This window comes from Apteryx mantelli, chromosome 3 (genome assembly GCF_036417845.1).
Source record: "Apteryx mantelli isolate bAptMan1 chromosome 3, bAptMan1.hap1, whole genome shotgun sequence".
Taxonomy (NCBI): Eukaryota; Metazoa; Chordata; class Aves; order Apterygiformes; family Apterygidae; genus Apteryx; species Apteryx mantelli.
Window position 1 is genome coordinate 53,005,716 of NC_089980.1, and position 9,486 is coordinate 53,015,201.

A 9,486-nucleotide genomic window follows, 5' to 3' on the forward strand; every position below is an offset into this window, starting at 1 on the left:
CTGGTCCCATCCTCTCAACACCCTCCCTTCAGATACTTGTACACGTTGATAAGATCTCCTCTCAGCCTTCTCCTCTCCAAGCTAAACAGGCCCAGCTCTCTCAGCTTTTCCTCATAAGAGAGATGCTCCAGTCCCCTAATCATCTTTGTAGCCCTTCGCTGCACTTGCTCCAGTAGTGCCACATCCCTCTTGTACTGGGGAGCCCAGAACTGGACACAGTACTCCAGATGTGGCCTCACCAGGGCTGAGTAGAGGGGGAGAATCTCCTCCCTCCACCTGCTGGCAACACTCTTCCTGATGCAGCCCAGGATACCATTGGCCTTCTTGGCCACAAGGGCACATTGCTGCCTCATGCTTAACTTGGTGTCCACCAGCACTCCCAGGTCCTTCTCCGCAGAGCTGCTTTCCAGCAGGTCAACCCCCAACCTGTACTGCTGCATGGGGTTATTCCTCCCTAGGTGCAGGACCCTGCACTTGCCTTTGTTGAACTTCATGAGGTTCCTCTCCGCCCACCTCTCCAGCCTGTCCAGGTCTCTCTGAATGGCAGCACAGCCCTCTGGTGTATCAGCCACTCCTCCCAGTTTTGTATCGTCAGCAAACCTGCTGAGGGTGCACTCTGTCCCTTCATCCAGGTCACTGATGAAGAAGTTGAACAAGACTGGACCCAGGACTGACCCCTGGGGGACACCGCTAGCTACAGGCCTCCAACTAGACTCTGCACCGCTGATCGCAACTCTCTGAGCTCTGCCATTCAGCCACTTCTCAATCCACCTCACTGTCCACTCATCTAACCCACACTTCCTGAGCTTGTCTATGAGGATGTTATGGGAGACAGTGTCAAAAGCCTTGCTGAAGTCAAGGTAGACAACATCCACTGCTCTCCCCTCATCTACCCAGCCAGTCATTCCATCATAGAAGGCTATCAGATTGGTTAGGCATGATTTGCCCTTGGTGAAGCCATGCTGACTACTCCTGATCACCTTCTTTTCCTCCACATGCTTGGAGATGGCCTCCAGGATGAGCTGCTCCATCACCTTTCCAGGGATGCAGGTGAGGCTGCCTGGCCTGTAGTTCCCTGGGTCCTCCTTCTTGCCCTTTTTGAAGACTGGGGTGACATTGGCTTTCTTCCAGTCTTCAGGCACCTCTCCTGTCCTCCATGACCTTTCAAAGATGATGGAGAGTGGCTTAGCAATGACATCCGCCAGCTCCCTCAGCACTCGTGGGTGCATCCCATCAGGGCCCATGGATTTGTGGGTGTCAGGTTTGCTTAAATGATCTCTAACCCACTCCTCCTCCACCAAGGGAAAGTCTTCCTTTCTCCAGACTTTGTCTCTTGCCTCCAGGGTCTGGGGTTCCTGAGGGCTGGCCTGAGCAGTAAAGACTGAAGCAAAGAAGGCATTCAGTAACTCTGCCTTCTCTGCATCCTTCGTCACCAGGGCACCCACCCCATTCAGCAGCAGGCCCACATTTTCCCTAGTCTTCCTCTTGCTACTGAGGTATTTGAAGAAGCCCTTCTTGCTGTCCTTGACATCTCTCGCCAGATTTAATTCCAAACGGGCCTTAGCCTTCCTTGTCACATCCCTGCATACTCTGACAATATTCCTATAATCCTCCCAAGTGACCTGTCCCCCTTTCCACTTTCTGTATACTTCCTTCTTCTGGTTGAGTTTTGCCAGGAGCTCCTTGCTCATCCATGCAGGTCTCCTGCCTCCTTTGCTTGACTTCCTACTCATAGGGATGCACTGCTCTTGAGCCTGAAGGAGGTGATGTTTGAATATTAACCAGCTCTCTTGAATGCCCCTTCCTTCTAGGGCCCTAACCCATGGGATTCCTCCAAGTAGGTCCCTGAAGAGGCCAAAGTTTGCTCTCCTGAAGTCCAGGGTTGCGATCCTACTTGGTGCCCTGCTGCCTCCTCGCAGGATCCTGAACTCCACGATCTCATGGTCACTGCAGCCAAGGCAGCCCCTGACCTTCACATCTTCCACCAGTCCTTCTTTGTTTGTTAGTACGAGGTCCAGCAGCACACCTCTCCTTGTTGGCTCCTCCACCACCTGGGTCAAGAAGTTGTCACCAATGCTCTGCAGGAACCTCCAGGACTGTTTGTGCCTAGCTGTGTTGTCTTTCCAGCAGATATCAGGGTGGTTGAAGTCCCCCATGAGAACCAGGGCCTGGGATCGTGAGGCCACTTCCAGCTGTCTGCAGAAGGCCTCATTGACTTCCTCTTCCTGATCAGGTGGCCTGTAGTAAACACCCACAACACTGTCACCCATGCTAGCCTGCCCTTTAATCCTTACCCACAAGATCTCGACTTGCTCTTCATCCACCCCTAGGCACAGCTCAATACATTCCAGTTGCTCTCTCACATAAAGAGCAACTCCACCACCTCGCTTTCCTGGCCTGTCTTTCCTAAAAAGCACGTAGCCATCCATGACAGCACTCCAGTCATGCGAGCTATCCCACCATGTCTCTGTAATGGCAATGAGATCATGGCCCTGCGACCGCACACACATCTCTAGTTCTTCCTGTTTGTTCCCCATGCTGCGTGCATTGGTGTACAGGCATTTCAGAGAGGTGATCGAGTATGCAGGTTTCCCAGGAGGGGTAAAAGAGGATCCTCCATAGCCACATCCCATGCGCACTTCCCTGGCTGCATTCACCTGCTGGAGGCATCCTGACTTGAGCAGTCTTTTGCCAACTACCCTGGCACTATAACTCTCCCCTTCCCCCATCTTTCCTAGTTTAAAGCCCTCCTTACCAGGTTGGCCAACCTGTTGGCAAAGACCCGCGTGCCCTGCCTCGTGAGGTGGATCCCATCTCTCCCCAGCAGTTGTCGATCTTCAAACAGGGTCCCATGGTCGTAGAAACCAAAACCCTGTCGCCAACACCAGCGGCGCAGCCAGTCATTAACTTGGAAAGTCCGTCTCCTCCTCCTCTCATCCTTCCCCCTCACTGGCAGGATTGAGGAGAAGATGACCTGGGCTGCCAGACCCTTGACCACCATCCCCAGAGCTCTGAAATCCTGCTTGATGGTCTCCAGTTTGCCCTTGGTGTCATTGGCACCCACATGGAAGAGCAGCAGATGAGGTTTTACATCATCATAATTTTTTTTGTCAGTCACTGTCAGATTAAAACTGATGAAAGTTATTTATGTTTCAAACGGGTATCCCTGTAGCCTTCAAAAGTTAAGCAAACCACGCGTTTATGGATCCAGCTACTCTTTCCTCTATCTAATTCTTTCCTTCCTGCCCCAGCGGACTCTGCAAATCTGCCGGCAGAGGCAACACAAAGGTGCGGACACAAATACCTTAATCTGCTTTTCACAATCCCAGAACCCAAAAGGGTCTCCGGCAAACTGTATGCCCACCTACCACCGCCACCATTCAAATACTCCCCCAGTCCTCTCTCTTCTGGGACAGGACTGTCCTCTGCACGTGCCTAAATGCATCTCCCTGTCAGAGCCCCATAAACCCTATCTGCAGAGGAGATTTAAAGCAGCAACTTTGTCTTTAATGTAAGTGACTCCATGTTGCTTTATTTGCTTTAAATCTCTTGCTTGATGTTCACTGCTCCTGGTGAGCAGACTGCTCACAGACAGGAGACTGTGTTTTGAACATCTCTGTCAAATGTTGAGTTACTTAATATCGCAGCAAACTAAACAGAGCATAAAGTGAATGAGATTCCAGGAAGCCAACTCCAAGCACAGATGTTTAATGCCAAAATGTAATCATTTGCAGTAACTTTTGATCCACCTGGAATCTAAACTCTCAGACAAACAGTGTTTTAAGCATGTAGAAATACTTGTCTATATACCATCAACATTCAGCGCATAGACAAAGCCAAAAATTCTAATTTTCCGCAGCACAATCATCGGTCTTGGTACTTGGTCAGGGTTATGCGTTAAACAACAGTGTGTGTCTGTCCTACTTTGTGAAATACTAGTTTAGCATATCTTTCATCTCATTACAATCTCACAAAAAACAGCATCCATGTTCTACCGTAACTAAAAGTATTATTTCAACTACATACACAAAACAACTGCAACACTCACAAATTAACTGTAACATAGTATAGTCTTGAAAAGATTCTAGCATAGGTTGGAAGAAAGAGCAACAGCACAGCCCTAAAATCCCAGCAGACACTAGCACTTACAGATATTTCTATTTTTCTTGCTTTGCTGAATAATCACTACTTTGATATACATCTGCCAATCTGACTTGCTTTCTCCAAGGAAATTGGAAACTTCATTAGTATTTCCATCGCAATTCTTTGTCACATAGTAGTCCTCTAATGAGTACTGAACTCATTATGCCTCGCATTTTTCCATTTTTCGGATATAGCAACAAAGGTACCGAGAGAGTAAGTGAAAGTAGGTGCCAATACCCACAAAAATTCTGCTGGTGGTGCTGCAGCTTATTATCAAAGCACTACTAGGCAAGCAGTCATCAAAACAGCAATGAAGTTCCAGATACAACAGTTTCACAGTTTCGGAGATAACTGTACTTATCCTGAGTAAGAGTAAATCAAATCAGAGAAGCTGTCCATCTATTTTAGATACCTTAATGGATGGTTTTTATCACAGCATGACGTTCTTTGTAACACTCCTGGGAATTTGGAAGTACTGTTATCTCCAGTCCACAAACTGAAGTTAAGGAACTAAGACCATATTATCTACCTATGGTCACAGAGCATGCCTGTGGCATAGCAGAAATGGTACCCAGATTTCCAGTATCTAAACTGATAACCTGAGTCAGAAATCCATTTTCCCTCCCAAGTTTGCAAATGAACTTGCTAAAGGCAATGTGCAGCTAAGGGTAATGGACAACCAACCACATGCAATGTTTTCAGAATATGACCAAGTACCATCTTGGAGTAGTCCGTTAATCCTGACCAGTCCTTAAATATCAGCCAGTACATCAATTCATAGTTTTAAGATACCATTTCTTCCAGCCAAAAAATTCTGCTTTGTATTATGTCAGGTATCTACACCATCTCAAACAGCATGAGCTTTTGATAATTACACAACCACATTTCTCATTCTGATTTTTCAACAAGCACTTTGGAAAAGTATGTAGGTGTTATCTATGCCACAAAGCCCTACTTATTTTTCAAAAATCCAATTCTGCAAAGTAAGGGCAGTTATTGAACAAAGAGCAGCACGTAGCAGATTCTTAATTATATATATTCATCATAGGGTACCTAATTACTTTCATGAAATCTTTATACTCACAAAAACTAAACAAGTGACTGAATGATTCATCAGAAAACCTAGGAACTACAAGCACTATGTTTAGTTCTGGTTAATTACTGTTTAGTCATAATTAACTATTATGTTTAACAGCACCCCTAACAGTTTCTACAGCTAATGATGTCTTCTAAATCCAAAATTCTGCCAGTAACATGCCATAAGCTGGCAAACCACATGCTCAGAGCTGCACTCCAGAAGACCAGAGTAAAGCAGGAAGAGTTTGTGTTTGCTCTCAGTGTAGAATATTAAAACAGCAAGTTCTCAAAGCTCTAACAGCACTTTCACCTAGAGTGATTATTTGACTTCTTCATTAAATTCACTCTAACCTCCTAAGATTACATGAAATGTATCCTACCAAGTCAAGAAAAAGGTTAGTTTCTCAAGTAGAGATGCGAGCATGCTATGTTTCAACATCAATATTCTGCCTAGGTACATTTTTCCAAGACTGGCATTTCTATTACTATTCAATTTCACGTTATCACTGAACAAAAATTATTTCCTTAAGATAAAAAGTTCCTCTGCCCTATAAAACTCTGAAAATTGCTATGTCCCATGTGAAGTCAATCTTAACTAATCCTTAACTTCCTCAGTATATTACTTCTATTAAAGGACTAAAATTGCCCACCTGAATTGCCATAGGTAGGCATCATCTGCAGTGCTATATCTGATAGCACCTTTTCAGTATGGGCATAGCTGTGATTTTGAGGGGGGGATATTTATATTTTGTGCATTTTTCTGAAAATTCAGTAGGTAATTTTTTTAACATTCTTTGCATTCCATTTGGTGGGTTTTTTTCTGCACATTCTATTACCTTAAACTTTTAATAATTATACTTATTTTTTTATTTCTCAAATTCATGTCTGATACTGTCTTAATGGCAAGTCAAAGAATAGAACAAGACTGAATTATTTCTTTAAAATGTAAAATAAATTTTCTTCCACATCTGTCTTTGCCTGTTTTCTGCTCTGTGCCATTACTAGCTCCAAGTCTGTTACTTTAACCATGCAAGAAAAATAGAATTTTGGAGATTCTACTATTACTAAAAATCCCTGCAGGAAAAGTTGATGATGAATAAAACAGCAATTCACTGCAATTAACACATTTATTTAGAAACTCTGTATGTGCTTCAGCTGAGTGTGCTTCAACTCAGCGTATCATGGACTTGATGCCTGCAATTTGCTCCCACTAAAGGACAAAAATAGACAACATTTTTCAGGATTTTACTTGATTTATCATTTCTGAGTATTTGACTTCTTTGTAGCACATGCAGCAAAGAAAACATGAACTGTTACTAATTTAAATAATTTGTCGTAGTCCTCCTAATCTGACACAGTACACAAAATTGCCTCCCTTAAAAGGTATAACTCCATGTGTTTCTACTGCTCCATGACGGCATACCAATTATTAAACTGCATATGGAGTAGAGAATATCCCATTTGCAAAATTAAACATTCAGGAGTTAAAAATGATAAATTATGCTTGTACGTTCAAATTTATTTCTCCTGTTGTTTTCTATGGTGAATACCGCAGTCAGTGGAATGTTTCCATCAACTTCCATATGCTATAAATCAGGATCTCAGCACAGCCCTTAATAGCTCAGTCATTAATAACTTCCTCAAGTTCCACATACGCACAGTTCTGCTTCACCGCATCCCATTTATTGCTCAGCTAAAGACTGTGCAACAAATAAGGGTGCAACATATACTTTAAATGTATGTTTAGAAATAGACACTGAGCCTGTACAAACAGTTTTCTGCATAAGAAAACCACAGAATGCTTCTTCAGCTACAAACTTTACTTCATCTTCCATTTGCCTTGCTGAGATAAGCACTACATTCAAGAGTAGAATACAAGCCCAGAAGTCCTGGGGGCCATCAAATACAAGACTTCCACAACTAATGTCAACCATATGCTGAGAGGGTTTACAAATCAACCCCATAATATGACTCCAGTGACCCAGCCTGCAGAAGAAAAAAAAAAAAAAAAAATCCCCCTCTCCCCCCCCAAAAAGTGACCTTTGGTTTAATGCTAGGCATCCTGTTGAGCGAGTGAAGGGTTAACAGGACTGAAAAAGTCTGCCAACTAAGGAGTCTGCATGGACCTAAAGGGAGGGAGGAAGCGGTGCGGAGGTGTTGTGGTCTTGCCTCGCTAGCAGGGTCCTTCCGAACAGACAAACAGCCCTGTTGTTATGAAACTCGCAGGAGTCAGCAAAAACAGTATTTGCCCAGAGTCACAGTCATATAAAAAAGGATATTTGGGTACATAAGACTGTCTCAAAATTATTACTATGAGCCCACAAATCAATGAAATTAGGGAAGTTAAGGATTGAGTAATGAGCGTGGTCGGGTCAAGCTGTCTACAAGAGGATGGTGGTGAGACAAACGAGGCGAAGGAGGAAGCGATGTGAAGACATTGCAGTCCACCTCCCTGTTTCGCAAGGAGCAAAAGACCATGATCACAGGACTTAACTCTGACCCACGATAACCTTCAGCTCATTACACCCTATTTTAATATTATCTCGCACCCCCCCAATTAGCATATCAGGAAGGGGCGGGAAATGAATAATAAAGCAAAAAAGGGCCAATGAGAAGCGGCTCTACGAACATGCAACTCTGCATGAATCAGCATGGATGACATTTGCCCAGGACCCCAGCCAGGTACAAAAAAGGGTCACCGAGCAGGAGAGTTTGAGCAGGGACGGGAATATGACCTGACCATCCTCTCCAGCTGGACCGTGAGTATTTCCCCCTCTCCCCTTTTCCTGGGACGCTGGGTTAAGGTAAATCCTCAAGATGTTGAGAGCCCTCTCACTAAGAGAGTGAACCAAAAGGCTGGCCAGTAGTGATTCCTTGAATTTGAGAGACCTCTCACTGAGAGAGTGAACCAGTAGTGATTCCTCAAATTTGAGAGACCTCTCGCTGAGAGAGTGAACCAAGAAAGCTTTCAAGTAGGGATATGCAGTGCTTTCAGTTACTAGCGCAGTAACTGACTATCTTGGGTTATCCTTTCTAAACCAATAATTGCATTGTATCGGGTTATCCTTTCCAAATCAGCAATCGCATTGTATCGGGTTATCCTTTCTAAACCAATAATCGCATTGTATTGGGTTATCCTTTCCAAATCAGTAATCAATGATTTTGCGCCATCCTCTTGAATCAATAATCAACGATTTCGGGCTATCCTTTCAGGCTATCCTTTCTAAATTAGTAATTGCATTATTTTAATGGATGTTACTAATCTAAGAGCTTGAGTGAGGAAGTAAACATAGTTTTTATTATATTACTGTCTCAGTCGTTACTATCAAGCCGTCGTAGCGTGACACATCCGAATAACCCAAACCAACAAGGCACCTGAGAAAGTTTTCAGTGTCAATGGGAACTCCAGTACTAATTGCTCAAGAGCTTATTTCTCTTTGTGTTTTGGAGGAAGGCAAAAAGCAATAATGCAAAAGTAAAGTTAGAAATTAAGATGGAATTTTTCCTCCTCCATGTCCCTGAAGACAACAAAACAGAAGGCTTGAAGCATGAAATTCATAAATTACATGAATATAAGGTGCAAGAAATATGATCAACAACTATTAAGTATCTTTTCAATAATCCTATGGGATATACCAACAGAACAAATGCTCAAAGCCTCATATTAACTACTCCGTTCTTAGCTGATCAAACACTGTCTTCCATAAGCTATGAAGCTCTATTTTGCAATACCACCCTATTAGGGAGGCTACACTACAACTCCTCACATGCGAATGCAAAGAAAGCCTGTGACAGAGGCAGGAGAAGGGCCCAAACTGCTGATTACTGCATCTGACCTTCAGTCACAACTCCACCATCTTCTTGTCAACACTGTCAGACTAGTCAGTAATAAGCGCCTCCTGTGCCATCAGGAATTAGTACTTGGATGCTCTTAAGGGAGAACAACCCTTAGGAACTGCAAACAACCTTAGTGCAGTGCATACTCCTTAGGTAGGGACACGGGATAAAAAGCAGTTATAAGACGACAGTTCTGTAGAAAAGGATCCGGGGGTTATGGTAAAGCAAATGTTGATCCTGAGTCAACAAAATCAGGCAGCTGTGCAAAAGGCAAGTAAATGGTACTAATCAGGAAAGAACTGCAGCTGACTGCACAGGTAACAGCCCTTTGCCTTTGCACTCAGCACTGGTAAGGCTTCAGCTGCCGTGAAATGACCATTTTTGACACTGTACTTCAAAAAAAGAGAAAGGGTAGCAGACAGCAACAAG